Source organism: Diabrotica virgifera, chromosome 1 (assembly GCF_917563875.1).
Source record: "Diabrotica virgifera virgifera chromosome 1, PGI_DIABVI_V3a".
Taxonomy (NCBI): domain Eukaryota; kingdom Metazoa; phylum Arthropoda; class Insecta; order Coleoptera; family Chrysomelidae; genus Diabrotica; species Diabrotica virgifera.
Genome location: NC_065443.1, coordinates 103,270,326 through 103,290,887, shown reverse-complemented (window position 1 = coordinate 103,290,887; position 20,562 = coordinate 103,270,326).

Here is a 20,562-nt window from a genome sequence, read left to right as displayed (position 1 = left end):
TGAAAAGCATACAATAATGGACGATATAAAAACAAAGCAACTAAGATGGTTTTGTCACTTACAACGTATGGAAGACGACAGATTACCCAAGCAAGTACTACGATGGGCACCAAAAGGACGACGGAAAAGAGGAAGACCTAGGAAAAGCTGGATAGAAGGAATTCATGGGGAAATCAGTGCTACGATCGAGAACAATGGCGATTGGGAATCGGAAGACGTCGTAGAACGTTATGAACCGATTACATATATAATATACTTTTTTCTTAGTTAACCAAATGGTGTAACTGATGACCTTCGGCGTCCATACGAGGATAAAAGTTTGTTCGAATTGTTCTTCCACGTTCAGAATCATTTGCGGGGTTCTTCGTAGTCATTCGTTGACAATTCGTTGAGGTAAATCTTCTAAAAATAAGGGTGGTGGCCTATAGAATTTACTTTTTAGGTCTCCCCACAAAAATCCAGGAGAGACAAATCTGCTGACCGAGGAGGCTATTCGATGCGGCCTCTCCTCCCAATCCAATGTCGTTTAAAACTTTGATCTAAATATCGATGATTAGTCAAGCATAATTAACATTAAGTTACATTATACTTAATAAACTCACATACCTAGGCAACATATTCAACATTTTAATGCCTTTGTATTTTATGGCGCTTCCGTCAGAAATTGTAGTCATATATGTTTGGATGACTTATTCCAACAATCATTCGTTGTTTGGCAATATAGAGCCATTAGTTCTTTTTAGCATTAGAGCCTTCTAGTTGTGTATTGTTTTGCAACTTGTGGGTTATCTTGTGTAAAATGTGCTCCTTGACCATACATTACGGCCGTATGTAGACTTTAGAGATTTACTTCTCGCTTCATACATTCCGTACTTACTTTTTCGAGTCTGGATCCGACTACAATTTTTCTGCCCAGTATCGGTATACGTCTACACCCTTTGTATTTGCGAGCCATAAATCATCGAGGGTGGACTGTGATGTGCAAAACCTGAATAAAAAGTCTATCAGGTGCTCCACATTCTTCATTTCCCCACATTCACAAAGTGTGTCGTTATCTGGCTTTATATCCCATTTATAGTCGGAGAGATAGAAGCGGATTTTGTGCGTGATAAGTAATATGGAAAAATATACGGGGATATGTTGAATTAGTTGTGTACATGACTTTCACCAACGGCCGGAAACCAGAGTTGGGGCCGAGGGTAGTTATAAGGGGTCAAAGTTGCGGAATTTATTATTTTTTTTATGACGCTTATGATCGAGATAGTGCACCAAAATTTGGGAATAAGTAGGTCATGACGTAACTAAGTAAAATCTCTAGGAACGGAATGCTGCGTGGCCGACAAAGGGGTGGGGGTAGAGGTAAATATAAAAAATATAAAGGGTTTTTTGCGACGTTCTTGATTGAGATAGAAGACCAAAATTTGGGAATAAGTAGATCATGACATTACTAAGTAAAATCCCCAGAGCCGGAAACCAGAGTTGGGGATGAGGGTAGTTATAAGGGGTCAAAGTCGCCGTTTTTATTATTTTTTTTTTGTGACGCTCATGATCGAGAGAGTGCACCAAAATTTGGGAATAAGTAGGTCATGACGTAACTAAGTAAAATCTCCAGGGGTGGCACTCTGCGTGGCCGACAAAGGGGTGGGGCAGGGGTGAATAAAAAAAATATAAAGGGTTTCTTGCGACGTTCGTGATCGACAAAGTGCACCAAAATTTGGGAATAAGTAGACCATGACATAACTAAGTAAAATCCTCAGAGCCGGAAACCAGAGTTGGGCATGAGGGTAGTTATAAGGGGTCAAAATCGCCGTTTTTATTATTTGTTCTGTGACGCTCATGATCGAGATCGCAGCAAAATTTGGGAATAAGTAGGTCATGAGGTAACTAAGTACAATCTCCAGGGGTGGAACGCTGCGTGGCCGATAAAGGGGTGGGGGTAGGTGTGAATACAAAAAATATAAAGGGTTTTTTGCGACGTGCTAGATTGAGATAGTGCACCAAAATTTGGGAATAAGTAGACCATGACTTAGCTAAGTAAAATCCCCAGAGCCGGAAACCAGAGTTGAGGATGAGGGTAGTTTTAAGGAGTCAAAGTCACAGTGTGTATTATTTTTTTTGTGACCCGGCACAACATTTGTCCCCCACGCAGCGTTCCGCCCCTGGAGATTTTACTTAGTAATGTCATGATCTACTTATTCCCAAATTTTGGTGCACTATCTCCATCACGAACGGCAAAAAAACCCCTGTCTACCACCCCTTTGTACCCCAAGCAGCGTTCCGCCCCTGAAGATTTTACTTAGTTACGTCATAACCTACTTACTCCCAAATTTTGGTGCACTATCTCCATCATGAGCGCCACAAAAAAAATAATAAAAACCGCGAATTTTACCCCTTATAACTACCCTCGTCTGCCACTCTGGTTTCCGTCTCTGGGGATATTACTTAGTTATGTCATGGTCTACTTATTTCCAAATTTTGGTGCACTATATCAATCACGAACCTCGCAAAAAACCCCTTACATTTTTTTAAATTCACCCCTGCCCCACCCCTTTGTCGACCATGCAGCGTTCCACTCCTGGAGATTTTACTTAGTTACGTCATGACCTACTTATTCCCAAATTTTGGCGCGCTATCTCGATCATGAGCGTCACAAAAAAAATAATTAAAAACGGAACTCTGACACCTTATAACTACCTTCCTTCCCCACTCTGGTTTCCGGCTCTGGGGATTTTAATTATTTATGTCATGGTCTACTTACACCCAAATTTTGGTGCACTATCTCAATCACGAACGTCGCAAAAAACCCCTTACATTTTTTATATTCACCCCTACCCCCACCCATTTGTCGGCCACGCAGCGTTGAGCCCCCAGAGATTTTACTTAAATACGTCATGACCTACTTATTCCCAAATTTTGGTGCACTATCTCGATCATGAGCGTCATAAAAAAAAATAATAAAATCCGCGACTTTGACCCCTTATAACTACCCTCGGCCCCAACTCTGGTTTCCGGCCGTTGGTGAAAGTCATGTACACAACTAATTCAACATATCCCCGTATAGTTTTTCCATATTACTTATCACGCACAAAATCCGCTCCCAGCTCTTAGACTATTAATGAGGTTCTGTTTTACTTAGGGCAACGCTGGTGCGTATGAGAGTGTCCGCCAGGTTCTCCAGTCCACGTTCATTCCATTAGGTGGTTCTGGGTGTAGGGGTAACAGTTCGGGTGGTTCGACGCCGACCCTTCTCATAAACCTTTTGACTCTGACTCTGACTCAGGCAATTACAGAGAATTGTTAACATTAATTGCCAAAAAAGATCAAAAATTTTGCCGACATCTAGAAACATCAACTGTTTTTTCGAGAGTTTCAAGTGATATACAAAATGATATTATTTAAGCTATACATACATTTAGCCATATCTTCATTTTTTTAAATAAGATTTTTTGCATCTGGTTTTGGTAACACTTTAGAAAAAGTCACGTGTCGCCACTGAGTCATGCGCCAAATGGTTGTTTTAGTAGCGTTGGTTTACATAAGCTACATACTTAGGTTTTAGTAGCGTTTGGTTTTATTGAGTTTTGTTTGTAGTAAGTTGACATCATGTTTAAAGTCTCTTCCATTGTCGACTCTACTTGTGCGAAAGTTTCCCTTTTTAAAGCGAGACCAAAGTCGTCCTCGTAAACAAAACTCTCAGTTTGGGGGTGCATTGACTGGTCGTTGGTGTAGATGTTAAATAGGGACGGCGCCAAATCCTTCATATTCTCCATCTCCTTTTCTATACATTTAACACAACGTAGAAGGGTCTATTACACAACAATGATCTACAGCTCCCGGAACGAACCATGGCCGTACATCGTCGGCTGTACATGGCTGTCGTCGGTCGTACATCCACCTAATCTTTACGCAGACAGGGTTCCTCTCAGCAGCCATGGTTCGTTCCGGGAGCTGTAATGATATTAACCAGATTTACAGTCAAGCACAATATTATGGATCTCAGTTAGCAAGGGTTTGTGGTTTACTCTATCCTATCGTGTGTCGTTGTGAGGTCTATTAAAGCTACTCCCACTAGCTTTTCTGCTCAGGTCCCTCCTCTATGTACTGAGTTAAGTTCAGTATTTGGCCTGTGCACTTTTTTCCTGGCCTGAAGACTGCTTGTTGTGGGATAGTTTTGCATCCAATTTTTTAGGATGCGGTTCAAAATGAGGCCTTCATACAATTTATACAGGTGGCGTAGCAGAGATATCAGACGGTAGCTACTCGGTAGTTCAAGGTGTTTCCCAGGTTTTAAAAGGGCTACTACTTTTGATTTGCGCCACAGTTTTGGAATCTGGTAGGTAGACTGACATATGTTAAATCAATCGAGCACCCATGGTCTCGCAGGTGCTTTATCTGCTCTGTTAAAATTTTGTCCACCGTGTAAAGGTAATTTTCCAATTTTCATAAGGTTTGTGCCAATTTTGAGCTCTTTGATGATAAATGGGTTTAACAAAAGATATATATTCCATCTAATCTTGATAAAATATCATGAATTTCACCATGGTCACCATAGCAAACGAAGTTTTGAAACCAGAAAAAGATCCAATAAAGAAAAAGGATTGGATGACCGATAAAATACTAGACCTTATTCAACAAAGAAGAAATTGGGAAAACAAAAACGAGATTCGATATAGAGACATATTATATCGACAAATAAGATACAAGGTTAAGCGAGCAAAAGAGGACTGGATGGAACAAAGATGTCGTGAAATGGAAGAACTACAAAGAAAACATGACAACTTTAATATACATAAAAAGCTTAAAGAAATTACCCACACTCAAAGAAAAAGAACTCCTCACTTTATGAGAAACTCCAAAGGTAAAGTAATTCTCGACTTGGATGAAAAAAAAAGGAAGAATGGACTAACTATATAAAAGAGCTCTTCCACGAGCTCAAGGCCACCACTTGACACCACAATGTATACGAATACTGGTCCTAGTATTTTAAAAGCTGAAGTAGAGAAAGCCATCAAACAGAGCAAAAATTAAAAATCTCCAGGCCCTGACCAAATACCATCAGACTGGCTCAAACTTATGGATGACGACAATGTCTCACAACTAACAAACATTTATAACCATATACACGAGACTGGAATGATGCCACAGATATGGTTAAACTCTACATTTATTCCACTCCCAAAAAAACCTAATACATCATCATGTAAAGACTTTAGACTAATTAGTCTCATGATCCACTCTCTCAAGCTACTTCTTAAGATAATTCTTAATAGAATCAAGCAGAAATGTGAAGAGACAATGGGAAACAAACAATTCGGTTTCAGAGAAGGATTGGGAACAAGGGAAGCTTTGTTCTCAATGTTAACATTACTTCAACGATCATGGGAAGTACAGAAACCAATTTACGTCTGCTTTATAGATTTTGAGAAGGTGTTTGATAGAGTTCAACATGATAGATTGTTTGAATATCTAGAAATGATTGGAATAGATGATAAAGATCTGAGACTTTTATAACATCTATATTGGAATCAAGAAGCTTCTATTCTGGTAGACGGCAAAGAAACAGACAAAATTTGCATTCAAAGAGGTGTCAGACAGGGTTGTGTGTTATCCCCAACTTTGTTTAACGTATACTCAGAAATAATTTTTAATGAAGCCTTGGAAGGACAATGTGGAGTTCGAATCGGGGGAGAAACTATTAACAACATCATATATGCAGACGATACCGCGATCATGGCTGAAAATATCGAAGATCTTCAATTCCTTATAGATCGAGTCACTAGAGAATGCTCCAATAACGAACTTAACATAAATGCAACAAAGACAAAGTTACTTCTGGTTAGTAAACAAGACGTCGGCCCTATGCAACTAATTGTCAGTGATGAACCAATAACAAAAGTTAACCATGTTAGAAACTAAATCCGGATGAAGAAATTAAAACTCGTATAGAAATTGCAAGAGGAGCATTTATGAAACTTAGATCTATTCTGAGCAACTCTCAGCTGAACATACCACTAAGAATCAAGTTCTTAAAATGTTATGTGTATTCTGTATTACTATATGGATGTGAAACCTGGATCATGAAGGTTAACATGATGAAAAAATTAGAAGCCTTTGAGATGTGGTCGTATCGTAGAATGTTCAGAATGTCTTGGGTTCAACGCATTTCAAACAGAGAAGTCTTAAACAGAGTAGGTCAAGGCGAAGGTGACTTAACCAAAATGATAAAAAAGAGAAAACTTGAATATCTGGGACATATAATGAGAGGTAGCAGATACAGGATGCTGCAGTTAATACTCAATGAAAAGATCGACGGAAAAAGAGGAATTGGTCGGAAGAAATATTCATGGCTCCGAAACCTTCGTCAATGGACTGGCTTATCAGCAGATCAATTGTTACATGCCGCACAAGATTGAGAACGATATCGGCAAATTATTATGGAAATTACCCACGACTAAAAATTTGGGCACGGTACTTAAAGAAGAAGATATATTCTGTATTTTAAATAAAAGCATATAATTGCTGCAGAAAATAAGACTTTTAGGAAACCCCTGTATATTAACGTTTTATACATCATGAATTAATTCTTTCAACAGGTAGAAAAACCGCGAAATAAATCCCTTCCCTTATTAAAGACGGTTTAAATACTTCCAGAACTCATTAACTTCTTTCTTGCTGGTATTATTGAGTTGCATTTGTTTCGCATTGGGAAAGTCATGCTTAAATCAAGTGTGTCGTGGCTGCAGGTCGTTACTCAACGTGTCCAAACAAGGGTTTCAGTGGGACCTCCTGCAAGGACGTAGTGCTCTATTTGATAGCTCATTCCAATATTAATGAGTTCCATGATATATGAAGCACTTTTTTGGCGGAACGTCATGCAAATTATCATTCGAGACACAATTGTTGTCAAGGCGTAGGTGGACAAATAATTCAGCTATTTGGCGAGGGCATAGAATTCCAATAAATAATATCAGGTAGATAAACTGTTTAAACTTTAAAAAGTAAAATTTTTTGATAACAATATACCTATAATGTTATATCAATAATTATTATCATATTTTTTTATTGTGTCTCAACAACCAGGTTATTGACACTGGGCCAATTTTGTTACATAAGTTGTTACATTAGATTATTGTTTACAATAGAGAGAAAATACCTAAAAAGAAACATTAAATTTTATAGTACATATTTGTTTCACGCAGAAAGTCAAGTACATTCTGAACATGTTTTAAGTCACTGAGGATCACATTTGTAAGACCCTGTATCGAGTATTTTTTTTCTTGTTCGAATCCGGTGCACTGAGTGAGAGTATGCTGAATGGTTAGCGATTTACTGCACTTTTCACAAACACTTGATGTCTCTGAAGCCATGAAGTGTCCATGTGTCAACCGTGTATGACCAATTCTCAACCTGCGTATGATTACCTTGTCTCTTCTGCTTAAGTTAGGTAGCTGAAAGGTTTCGACAGTAGGTTGTATTTTGAATAATTTCGAGGTTGATCTCTTCCATTGGTTTTGCCAGGATTTTTTGATTTGGGACCTGAAAAGTGGTTTTAGATCTGATGCTAGTTGAACGTGTTTGATGTCTGATTTGGCTGTAATTGCTTCTTTTGCAGCAGTATCGGCGGTCTCATTGGCTGAAATTCCAACGTGTGAAGGAGTCCAGATTAATGTTATATTTGTTCCAGAAGAAATGAGACGGTTTGATTCTTCGTGTATGGCGTGAACTAATGGATGTTGGGAGTATATATTTTTAATTGAGTCGATGGAGGACATCGAATCAGTACATACTGCAATGTTTTTGGCTTTAGTTTGGCTAGATAACCATTTTAATGCTTGGAGGATGGCATATAGTTCTCCTGTATGGATGGAGTTGGATGCTGGAAGGCAGAACTTCTGAAGAACAGTATTTGCAGTTGTTACAGAATATCCAACCCCTGTCGCAGTTTTAGATGCATTTGTGTAGAGAATCTCGTCGTATGAGTTTGTGTTGACCAGCTTTAGGAACGATTGTCTCAGAATTTTTCTATTGGTTTCATTTTTGGGATAGTTGTTAAGCGAAAGGTTAATTTTTGGGATATTGTTAATCCAGGGAGGAGTTGATGATATTATATGAGTATCTGTTACTGATAAATCAACAGGTCGTGAAAGAGGAAGTAAAATTTGAGGTAGTGTCTGATATTTATTATTGGGCGTGCAGTTATAGGGTTTACAAATCAGCTCATATACAGGGTTGTTTCGATTAGAAGACACCCTAGCAAAGTACAATTATTATCATATAAAGGTAATACAGTCGAACCCGCTTATTAGAGTACCGCTTATAGGAATATCCCGGTTTAAGGAATAGAATTTTGAGGTCCCGAAACGTTTCCATTTACTCCTTAATAAATTTAACCGCGTATAGGAATACGTTTTAGTAAAATAGTACCGCTTAATAGAATGAATTTCAAGTAACCAAAAACATTTTATGTACAATTTCCCACAAATGTAAATAATTTCTGGTTTATAGGACCTGTCGATAATAAATATTTTATTACTTACTTTATTATGGGCACCAATTCTACCCTCCGCCAAACATTTACCGATCATAAAGTAGGTACTTTTTAAATTGTGTAAATATTCTTATTGCTCACCCACCACCCACGTCGTTGTCTGTTTAGATTTTTAGAAACAGTTAATTTAATTTAGAAACAGTTAAACCGCTTGTATCATATAATAACCGCTTTATATGTAGTATTTATAAGAAGTTTTCTGGAGGGTAAAACCAATGTCAATTTTTTAATTATTATATTTTAGAGCAACAAGTGACTAATATTTTATGTAACAACAAAAAATTAGTCTCAGATTACCGATTATTTTTCCAGAAAAAAAGTAAGTCTGTTGTATGTATGTTAATAAGAAAATATGTATACCTATATCTACATATTGCATACATTTCATACTTATTTATGTATTCCTGTACAGATGATGTAGTTTGGTGTTTTAATAAAATAAGTAATAGTTCAGGTACTGTAATTATTGAGATAAAAAGAGATAAAACTATATACATATGTACATGACGTATGTATGTACATGTACATACATACATACTATGTATTACATGTACATACATAGTATGTACAATATGTACATGTACAAAGTGTGTTGTGCTATTATGACGTATATTCGGTACATTTATTTCTACTAGCCACCACTGATCGGTTATTAGAATATCCCGGTTATAGGAATATTTTTGCTTGGCACGAAGGCTATTCCAATAAGCGGGTTCGACTGTACAAACTTTTAATTTAAGAGGCGGTTCTGTTATTAATAATGTTTGGATTAACACTTGTTGATTAATGAAGGATTCCACTCCTTGAGTTTTTATTTGTTTCTAAGTATGTTATTTATGTATTGTTAAGTATGTCTATTTATTAAATTATTTTTAATAAAAATTTTAACTTCTTTAATTCACTTAATAATAGAATCGTTTTGTTTTTGCACTAAAAACTTGATCCTACTGATATGTATAAATAATGAATAAATAATTAAATAAATAAAAATAGTACACTAAGCATCACAATTAATGCACCACCTTAAAAATGGGACATTTTTATGTCTCGTATTTCCTAAACCTGTTGTCCGATTTGACTGATTTAATATATTATAGCTTTATTCTTCAAGAATATCGATGTAATAATATTATTGCTAAAGAGGTAAGTGCCATTGTATACTGGGTGTAACCATGATAGTGTGTTTTTTCCTTAAAGTTTGGAACACCCGGTGGAATATTCTAGCATATATAAAATTCTGAAATTAAAACTCAACTTTAGCCTTAGGCTCTCTTAACATTATGCTTTTTAATTCATTCGCTTGGGTTGGATAATGAAAAAGTTAGGTACTTTAACAACTAGCAATGTTATTCATCAATACAGGGTGTTTCTAAATAAGTGCGAAGAACTTTAAAGGGTAATTCTGCATAAAAAAATAATGACCGTTTGCTTTATAAACCTATTATGTCCGCAAATGCTTTGTTTCTGAGATACGGGTTGTTAAATTTTTTCTTACAAACTGACGATTTATTTATTGCTCTAAGACTGGTTGAGATATGCAAATGAAATTTGGTAGGTTTTAAGAGGTAGTTATTGTGCATTTTTTACATACAATTAAGAATTTTATATTCACCATTGGCGTGCATACGGGTATAAACATTTTAGATACAGCCCGTATGCACGCCAATGGTGAATATGCCTCTTAAAACCTACCAAATTTTATTTGCATATCTCAACCGGTTTTAGAGCAATAAATAAATCGTCAGTTTGTAAGAAAAAATTCAACATCCCGTATCTCGGAAACGAAACATTTGTGGACATATGTTTATAAAGCAAACGGTCATTATTTTTTTTATGCAGATTTACCCCTTAAAGTTTGTCGCACTTATTTAGAAACATCCTGTATTGATGAATAACATGGCCAGTTGTTAAAGTACGTAACTTTTTTATTATACCACATGAGCGAATAAATCAAAAAGCAAAATGTTAAAAAAGCCCAAGGCCACAGTTGAGTTTTAATTTCAATATTTTATATAAACTAGAATATTCTACAGGGTGTTCCAAACTTTGAGGAAAAAGCACACTAGTATTGTTACACCCGGTATACAATGACACTTACTTGTTTAGCAATAATATTATTACATCGATATTCTTGAAGAATAAAGCTATAATAAACTAAAAAAATCACTAAAATCGGACAACAGGTTTAGGAAATACGAGACATCAAACATGTCCCATTTTCAAGATGGTGCGTTAATTTTGATGCTTAGTGTATATAATTAATATATCATATTTTCAATATTTCTTACGTAGTCCTCACTGAACCACAGATTAAATACATACTATGATTTATTCTTTTGAATCGTTAGTCCTTAGACAGCACTACTCTTTGATAGAGGTGTATGAAACCTTGCATACTTCATTGATTATGTCAACCTACAATAATTGTAGCAACACCCAGGTATTTAATGTTTTTATCATTTCTCGCTTCGGGTGCAGTCGGATGTTGCTTTTATCCCCATTAACTGATTTCACCTGTTGAGTACCTCTTTGAAAATCAACCCTTAAAGCAATCACATATTGGCTCGTTTGGTAATAAAATACCAACTTGTATTTACACGGTCTTTACACTTTTATAGTTTGCAATAATTTAACAAATAATGGAAATAAATAAAGGATTTCTATAGCTGTCGCCGCCTTTCTTCTTTCTTCTTTCAGCCAACGTCTCCAGTCCTTTCTATCCTGCCATTCTCCATATTTATGGCGACCTTCGGGGTCTGCCTCTTTTTCTCTTTTCTTTGGGCTCCAATCCGATATCTTTGATATTCACCTTGTACTATCTGCTCATCGCATGTGTCCATAGCAAATTAAACGTTTCCATTTATTGTAGCTTAATATCTCTAGTTCTACTGCCATTCTTCTTTGTATCTCCTCATGTCTAATACGATACAGTTTTGTTACTCTACAGCTTCTTCTCATTAGCTTTATTTCCATTGCTGTAATTTTGGACTTGTTCGTTTGTTTATTAACCAATTCTCTGATATTCATTACTCTACGTATTAAGGTGATATATTATCTTCTTGGTATTTCTGGTAATCTTGCTCTTGCTCTTGCTCAAAGGTTCTATTCTTTGAAGTTATGAATCCTAAGTATTTGAATTTTCCAGTGCTGTTAATTTTCTTACCTTTGTCCACTGTCAAGTTTCTCACTGGTTATCGTTCTGTTTTGTTAGGTTATTCAGTTTTCAGTCTATTGTAGTCTATTTCCAGTTCATTTATGTGTATTTCTCTTCTAATTTTCGAAACATATATGATAGATCCTCACCTTAAGCAGTTACACCACTTGGACATCTGTAAAAATTAATGTGTACAAGAAGTCGTCTCGGAATGGATATCTTCATGTTTCCTTCTTCACAGCTTTAAGATTTGTTTTGCAAATATTTTGAAGAGCACCAGAGATGTAGAGCATTCCTGCAGTAAAGTTTTTTTACTATGTTGTTCTCTGTGGAGTCGAAACATGGAGTTTTATGATAAGGAGTCTGAATAAGTTAGAGACATTAGAAATATACGTGTACCAGAGAATTTTATACAGAACTTGAACTTATCTCAACAAGCGATCTTGCGGAAACGTTGTCGAAACAACAGATAATTCTAAACCCAAAAATTATTCAAAGCGGAATCAAACCCGGAAAATCCCATAAATCACATAGTTATAGCTCCCTCGAAAACCTCGATTCTTAATAATACCTCAAATCTTTATATTATGGTTTGTACCTACTCGTTAAGTATTGACAGAGATGTTCCTAAATGCTTTTGGTCCATGTAAGCAAAGTTTGGTGGAGTTCAGGTCTCTATTCATAAAGAAAACCAAAATTTGGAGAAATTCATAAAACAATAAAATACGCAATAGTATGCATAGTGAATAATATTAGTCTTTGGACCCACCATTTAATAGTATATTATTCAACGAGCATGTAATGGTGGCTATCACTCACGAGTGGTAGCTATCTCACGAGTGATAGCCACCATGTAGAGTGAGTAATAGCTATTACATGCTAGTAGAATACTATACTTTATTTACGATCTTTTTTATTTCAGTTAGTAAAAAATATAATTATCAACTACTCGAGATTTAAATTATAATTATTTACAAGAATACCTAAATGCTGTTTACACCTAGTACGTGGCTGAATAATTGGTTGCCTACTGTTACCAAATTCTTATGTATTGTAAAAATACAACAAGAAAAATAGTTAATCCAAGTTCTATTCGTTTCCGAAAAATTATAAGCATGTACCTACTGTCATCATAGTCATAAAATTTATACCACCACAGCTGATTTTTGCAGGATTGTTTGATACAAATATGGTAATATTGTCCGACAAATTTTTAAGGTTCCCAATAGGAAGACGATCAGTGGGAAGACCACGAAAACGAAGGAACGACAACTTACTAGAGGCACATTGAAAAAACAGACAGAGTCATGTCTATACAAAAAGAAGAAGAAGAAGAAGAAGAAATTTTTAAGGGTAGTACACAGTCCAGTTGGCGGACACACCAAAGTTTAGAAACCTCTATATTTACGAAACGCCCCCCCCCCCCGAAAATTTTTCGAAATAGAAAAGTTGTTCGATTCGACATGAATAGCGGTACGCTTTAGTGACTATTTTTGCTAATTTTATTTTCTTAATTTTTAATAACTTTTCTCAAAACGAAATAATATGGGTCACATAAATTCACATGTAAAATACAAACCAGATGCTAAGAGGGACACAGTTTTACAAAACGGATTGTATCCTTAACCATATGTTATTGGTGTGTTCAGTTTAACAAACTGAATTCCCCATAAATTAATTACCTTATCAGACCTTATGGCAATAACTCACAATTGGACATACATTCGAAAACGTAAAACTGCAGAAATGTTTCAACCTTTAAACGCCAGATCTAAATAATTTATTGCCCATCTGGTCAGATGGTAAAACACAAACAGATTAGCGCCTGTGGTTTCTTTTCAGCCACTCAGTCAGTCGGTCACAACACCCCAGAGACATCGGCCGATCGCTGGGCCCCAGAGACAATAACAAACCCTCTTACGCGATGTATAAACAAACACTTTTTGTTACCCAAATAAATAAATATATTACTGTTCGTTGTTACATTTATTTTTTATTCATTCTGTCAACCACACCACCGGAATAGTCAATCCAAGTTCTATTCGTTTCCGAAAAATTATAAGCATGTACCTATTGTCATCATAGTCATAAAATTTATACCACCACAGCTGATTTTTGCAGGATTGTTTGATACAAATATGGTAATATTGTCCGACAAATTTTTAAGGGTAGTACACAGTCCAGTTGGCGGACGCACCAAAGTTTAGAAACCTCTATATTTACGAAACGTCCACCTCAAGAAAATATTCCGAAATAAAAAAGTTGTTTGACTCAACCTAAATAACTGAACAAAAAAAGCCTCATGAGGGAGGTAATAATATTTTTAAATGGTGGGCCCAAGATGTATGTATGTAATATACTTTTATATTTGCCAATCACTTTGAGACGGTTATACCATTTTGTTTTACAGCGTTTAAGTATATGCATTCTTCACGCTTCTCCTTTATATATTAAATCTGTGAAAGATATATCTAAGTTGCATCATAAGGTAACGTAATCTGCCAGAGATAATTCAACTTTATGAAAATATATTTAAAATTCTAGGCCTCGTCAGAAAGCGAAGCCGTAATTGACCGATTTGAACGAGGAACAGGTCATTTCGACGTTCAATTTACAGATAATCATCTTCAGGTTATGCACAGAGGAAGAAGATACATTAAAACGTTATAATATAACACGGGTGAATATCTGCTTTTATGTTAAGATTTAAAAGTTTATTCCGCGATGTTAAGAATTGCCCCACGGATTTTGAATATTGCGAAAAATTTAAGTTTTATTTTTTAATCACGTATTTTGTTACGTCTTTTTTTTAAATATGGTAATGTAATAGATTTTTTACTATAAAACCATATAATAATAATAATAATAATATGTTTATTACCTGTGGGAGTTTTTTGTCAGTTCTTCTATCAGGCGCGGCCCCCTGCGAATGGGGGATGCTTTCTGGGTATTCGTAGCGCCAATACCCAGAGAGTAGCAGGGATACTTGCCGTGGAACAAAAACTGACACCTGGCAGTAGGTATAAAATGCACACCCATGAGAATGGAGAATCATAATTTATGTTTAGGATCGCTGCCTGGGGATCGCCAGGGCACGTCTGGAGCCGGCGCTGGACGTGACAGCATGCGGGACGTCGGTGGCAGGGTGTTGAGGAGGCGGGCCCCTGTCATACAATCAGCTACAGCCCAACCACAACCACAACCACAACCACAAGCGAGCCAAACAACAACAAGAGCTCCACCCGCCGAAGGTGCTGCGCTGGATCATCAGCCGGCGCTCACTCAAGCGGGACGACCGAGGCAGCGCATGAAATGGACTGTGTCCATCAATGAGAACATTTTGCGCTTCTACTACAAGGTGACAAACCTCGGTCAAGAAACAATCGGCTACCGACAACAGCTGTATGCCGAATTTTGCAGGACGTACCCAGATATTCAAGTATCGGAGCAACGAGTATCAGACCAATACCGGGTAATTATAAGAAACAACCTTATCCCAGAGACTAGACGCAATATCATCAGAAGCGAAGTCGAACGGGAGATTCATAACGATGTTGTAATTGAAGATCAAGTCCCCAATGAAGTGCATGAGCAGATTCCTGAGATTGCCATACAAGAAACTCAACCTGACAATACAGAGCAGGAAAACAACGAGCTACATGATAAACTAGTAAGCGAAATGGCACGTGTTGTACAAGAGTTTAATGGAACAAACCCACTTAGCAGACCACCGCTACCACGAATAAACTCTTGTAAGAGACTAGGTGTGCTGTTACAAATTGTGAACACTGAAGTCCTACCCAATTATGTCGTAGAAGCCCACACATTAGAGTATCTGCACATGCTAATCTACTGTGCAGCAACAGCAATTGCTAATGTAATGGGCATTAAGATCAGAACACGACAGGGTTCTAATAACGGAAGGACTGGTAGCAGAATTGCACCCTGGGAAAAAAGACTGCTCGGAAAGATTGAATTGCTGCGTAGGGATATTGGTCGAGTCACAGAATATATACGAGGTGTAAGAAGTACAAGAGTCATCAGGAGAGCTGAAGAAATAATACGGAATACTGCAAGACACTCAAGATACGATCCAGAAAACAACACAGCCCAACAGTGCCTGGATACGTTAAAACAAAGACTCTCAGTTTATTCAGGACGACTAAGAAGGTACAAAGTGAGTAACAACCGAAAATCCGACAATGCCCTTTTTGAGACTGCTGAGAAAACGTTCTATCGAAAACTCAATTCCACCGTAGAAAATCTCGATAAGTCTTATCCAAGCCAAGAAGAAATTCATGAGTTTTGGGGAAATCAACTTTCCACACCAGCTGCTCTTAACAACAATGCTGGATGGATAGAAGATACGGCACAGAACTGCCAACACTACACTACTACTCTCTACGAACCCTTCACCACTGAAGAAGTCTCAAATATCATCAAAGAGCTTCATAACTGGAAATCTCCTGGACCAGACGGAGTTCAAAACTTTTGGCTCAAGAAGTTTTGGAGTGCTCATGAATGCTTATCAACACTAATTAATTATGTTATTTCTAATCCGCAGGATATACCATCATTCCTAACTCAGGGAACCACTTATTTAATACCGAAGGATCAAAATAACACCCAAGATCCAGCAAAATACCGCCCAATTACTTGTCTTCCAACTTTGTATAAATTGGTCACATCCTGTGTAGCCCGGCGTATCTACCAACACTGTGCGCTGAACAATATCATAGAGCCTCAACAGAAAGGATGCGCTAAGGGTTCCATGGGCTGCAAAGAACAACTTATCATCGACTCAGTAATTTCTAATCAAGCATATTCCAAAAAGAGGAACCTATTTACTGCTTTTATTGATTACAAGAAGGCCTTTGATTCAGTGCCGCATGAATGGCTTATAGATATATTGAGAATATATAAAGTCGATGATAATATAGTCACCTTTTTACAACATATAATGACAGAGTGGAAAACTAGAATTCACCTTCAAATACCTGGTGAAAGTAACATCGAAACTGAAAATATCGCAATCAGCCGGGGCCTGTTTCAAGGAGATTCGTTGAGTCCTCTATGGTTCTGTCTAGCTATGAACCCACTATCTCAGCTATTGAACTCCACAGATGCAGGTTTTAGCATCAAAAATAACAACAATGTGGTGGCGAAGCTTAATCATTTATTGTACATGGATGATTTGAAATTAATGGCTTCCACTCGAAACCAACTCGACGAGATGCTAAAAACTGTAGAAACTTTTTCTAATGATATTAGTATGCACTTCGGACTAGACAAGTGCCGTATTTTAAATATAGTCAGAGGAAAAGTACAGCCCGGAGGATTCGATATGCAAAATGGTCAGAACATCGAGGCCATGGGTGAAAACGATATGTACAAATATCTTGGAGTAAAGCAAGCGCGGAAAATTGACCATAAACAAATGAAAACAGAGATAACTACTGAGTTTATACGAAGGGTAAAACAGCTGCTTCGCTCACACCTTAACAGTAGAAATTTGTTTAAGGCACTAAACACCTACGCATGTTCCGCGCTTAGCTACTCATTTGGTATTGTTAAGTGGACAAAAACAGATATAGAAGCTCTTCAGCGAAAAGTGCGAACACACCTCACAAATGCACAAAAACACCATCCTAAAAGTGCAGTAGAAAGAACAACATTACCACGGAACCTAGGAGGAAGAGGACTTATGGATATAGGTGAGCAATTAGATAAACAAATTGCTAATTTAAGAACTTATTTTCAGATGCAGGCTGAGACATCTACTCTACATCGCGCTATCTGCGCAGTAGATGACACAACACCGATCAAACTGAGGGAACCAGAAATGCGCATAAACCACCTTACTAAGGACGAAAAAGTGCGCGCCTGGATGGGTAAACCTCTGCACGGGCGACATCCCAATGAGGTCAGCCAAGACTATGTCGACAATATAGCGTCGAACTACTGGTTGACATCAGGAAAGATGTTCCCTGAAACGGAGGGTTCATTACTGGCCATTCAGGATCAGGTTATACCAACCAGAAATTACCTGAAATATATCATCAAAGACCCTCAGGTTCAAAACGACAGATGCCGATATGGATGTCAAGCCCAAGAAACCATCCAACATCTTACAGGGGGCTGCCAGGCATTTGCTGCAACTGAATACAAGGAACGGCATGATGCAGTAGCAAAAATCCTTCATCAAGAGATAGCTATCAAGCTGGGACTTCTCCAAACAGACCATCTCCCGTATTATCAATACGTCCCTGAGAGTATGCTTGAGGATGGCAACTACAAGCTATACTGGGACCGCACTGTGCTCACAGACCAAACAGTGGCACATAATAGACCAGATCTCGTACTAGTTAATAATTTAACAAGACAAACAACACTAATTGATGTGGTGATACCTAACAACAATAATCTACGTAGTAAATTTACTGAAAAGATCGCCAAATACAGAGATCTAGAAATTCAAATACGAAGGCAATGGAGAATGCAAAGTACCCAGACGATACCGATTATTATTTCTACTACTGGAGTCATTCCGAAGACCCTCCTCGAAAGCATAAAAAAGCTGGGTCTGAATGAACATCTTTATAAGACCATGCAGAAAGCTGTACTACTCGCGACGGCCAGATGCGTACGAAAATTTCTGGGAGATACACCTGCATTCCAAGTCACCTAGGGCTCGATAACACGGAAAGAGTCCCACCAGAGCTCAATCCTTTTGATACCGTAGGTATCTGGGATGAGTCAATTTTCCCCTTAGAGGGAGTGTGAGCCGTATGGCTAAATCTGTTTATTAGTTTTCATGTACATGTATCTGTATAAGAATTTTACAATAATTACGTTAATTACACATAAAACAATAAACATCTGGCACTATCCGTTAAAACCAAAAATGGTCGAGCACGGGAATAGTGTGTATATCGTGTAATACATAAAAAAGATAGTAGAATACTGTTACATAAAATATAAATAATTAACTAAGTCTGATTACATCTACATTAAAATTGTACTTAAATTTGTACAACGTATTTATATTATTGTCTTTTTTTTATTTATTCTTTTATTCTGATGATGAAAACTATACCCACTTTGATGTTATGACATTCATGTAATGAACACATTCATCAAACCATCCAAAATTATAATAGTTGTTTAATCAATTAAATTTTGCACATAGCCGCGATCCAAATTAACAACATATTTGTTAAATATTGATTTAACCATCATTGGTGAGTTGAGAGTAGTAATATATATTTTATATATCTCAGGTAAGGAATTAAATATTTTTGGAGCTTGATAAAGGATGTATCTTTGTCCTAATTTTTTTTGCTACTTTCAGTTTTAACATTTTTATTTGTTTTATTACGAGTTTCATATGGGTGGCATAGTTTATGAAGTATATGTTTTTTGTTATATATGTATAGTAATATTGAATACATATATAGTTTTCTTGTATCCATTACTTTTGCTTCAACAAATAGAAGATGACTTGAGTATGTGCGTTTTTTATGTAATATTATTTTTAGTATTCTCTTTTGTAATATGTCAACTTTTTTTAAGTATGTTTTTAATACACCACCCCAGCCAAGTATTCCGTATCTAATTCTGGACTCAACAAGTGAGTGATATAGTATTTTTAAATATTTTACATCGATTATTGATTTTATATATTTAAATTTAGGAACTATAGCTCTCAAACATTTTGTTAGTTCGTTCATATGCTTATCCCACCTTAGATGTGAGTCGATAATTATACCCAGATATTTTATATTATTGGATATTTTAATCGTTATGCTACGTTCCCTGTTATTGATACTTATATGATTAAAAGATGGTAGTGATACTTTATTACTACAAAATGGAATAACAAACGTTTTTTCGAAGTTAATTGTCAACCCTTTATAACTGAACCATTGAATTATTTTAAACATATCTACTTCAATTTTATTTTTTAAATCTTTCCAAGTGTCTGCACTATACAAAATAGCAGTATCATCAGCAAAACTGATTATTTTTCCTTCGGTGTTTATGTTGTATAAGTCATTTACATGAACGTTAAATAGTAATGGACCTAAAACTGTACCTTGAGGTACACCATATTTTAGGATGAGTTGATCACTGTAAGTGTTATTTACCTTCACTATTTGTTGTCTTTTATTTAAATAACTTTGAATTAACTTATGTGTAATTCCGCGCACTCCGCATGCTTCCAATGCTTCCAACAGTTGTGGATGGCTTACCGTATCAAACGCTTTCGCTAAATCCAGGAATACACAAGCAGTAGGTTTATTTTTGTCAACTCTATCATATATGTCATTAACAAGTTCTGTAATTGCATCACTTGTAGAAATACTTTCTCGAAAACCAAATTGTGAAGTTGATATAATGTTATGCTTATTGAAAAAAGTTGTTAGTCGAGTTTTAAGTGACTTCTCAAATATTTTTGTTAAGGTTGTTATTAGTGAAATTGGTCTATAGTTTGATGGATTACGTTTATCACCTTTTTTAAGAATAGGAGTTATAACAGTTTGTTTAAACTTATCCGGGCACACTCCAGTTTCAAATATTAGATTTATTAATTCAACTAATGGCTTTTTAATTTTTCTATTTATATTTATTACTGTTTCAGCGGTTATTTTGTCAATTCCCGGAGATTTCTTTTTCTTAAGTTTTTTATAATGATTTCTATTTCACTTTCTGAGACTGGTGTCAAATATATGGAATGGTTTGAAGATTTATATATAGGCGTATATGATTGAGGTGGTATTATTTTTCTAACATATGTTTCTCCAATTTCTGTGAAATAACGAACAAAAGAATTTGAGATTGTAGTATTTTCTTTGGTGAT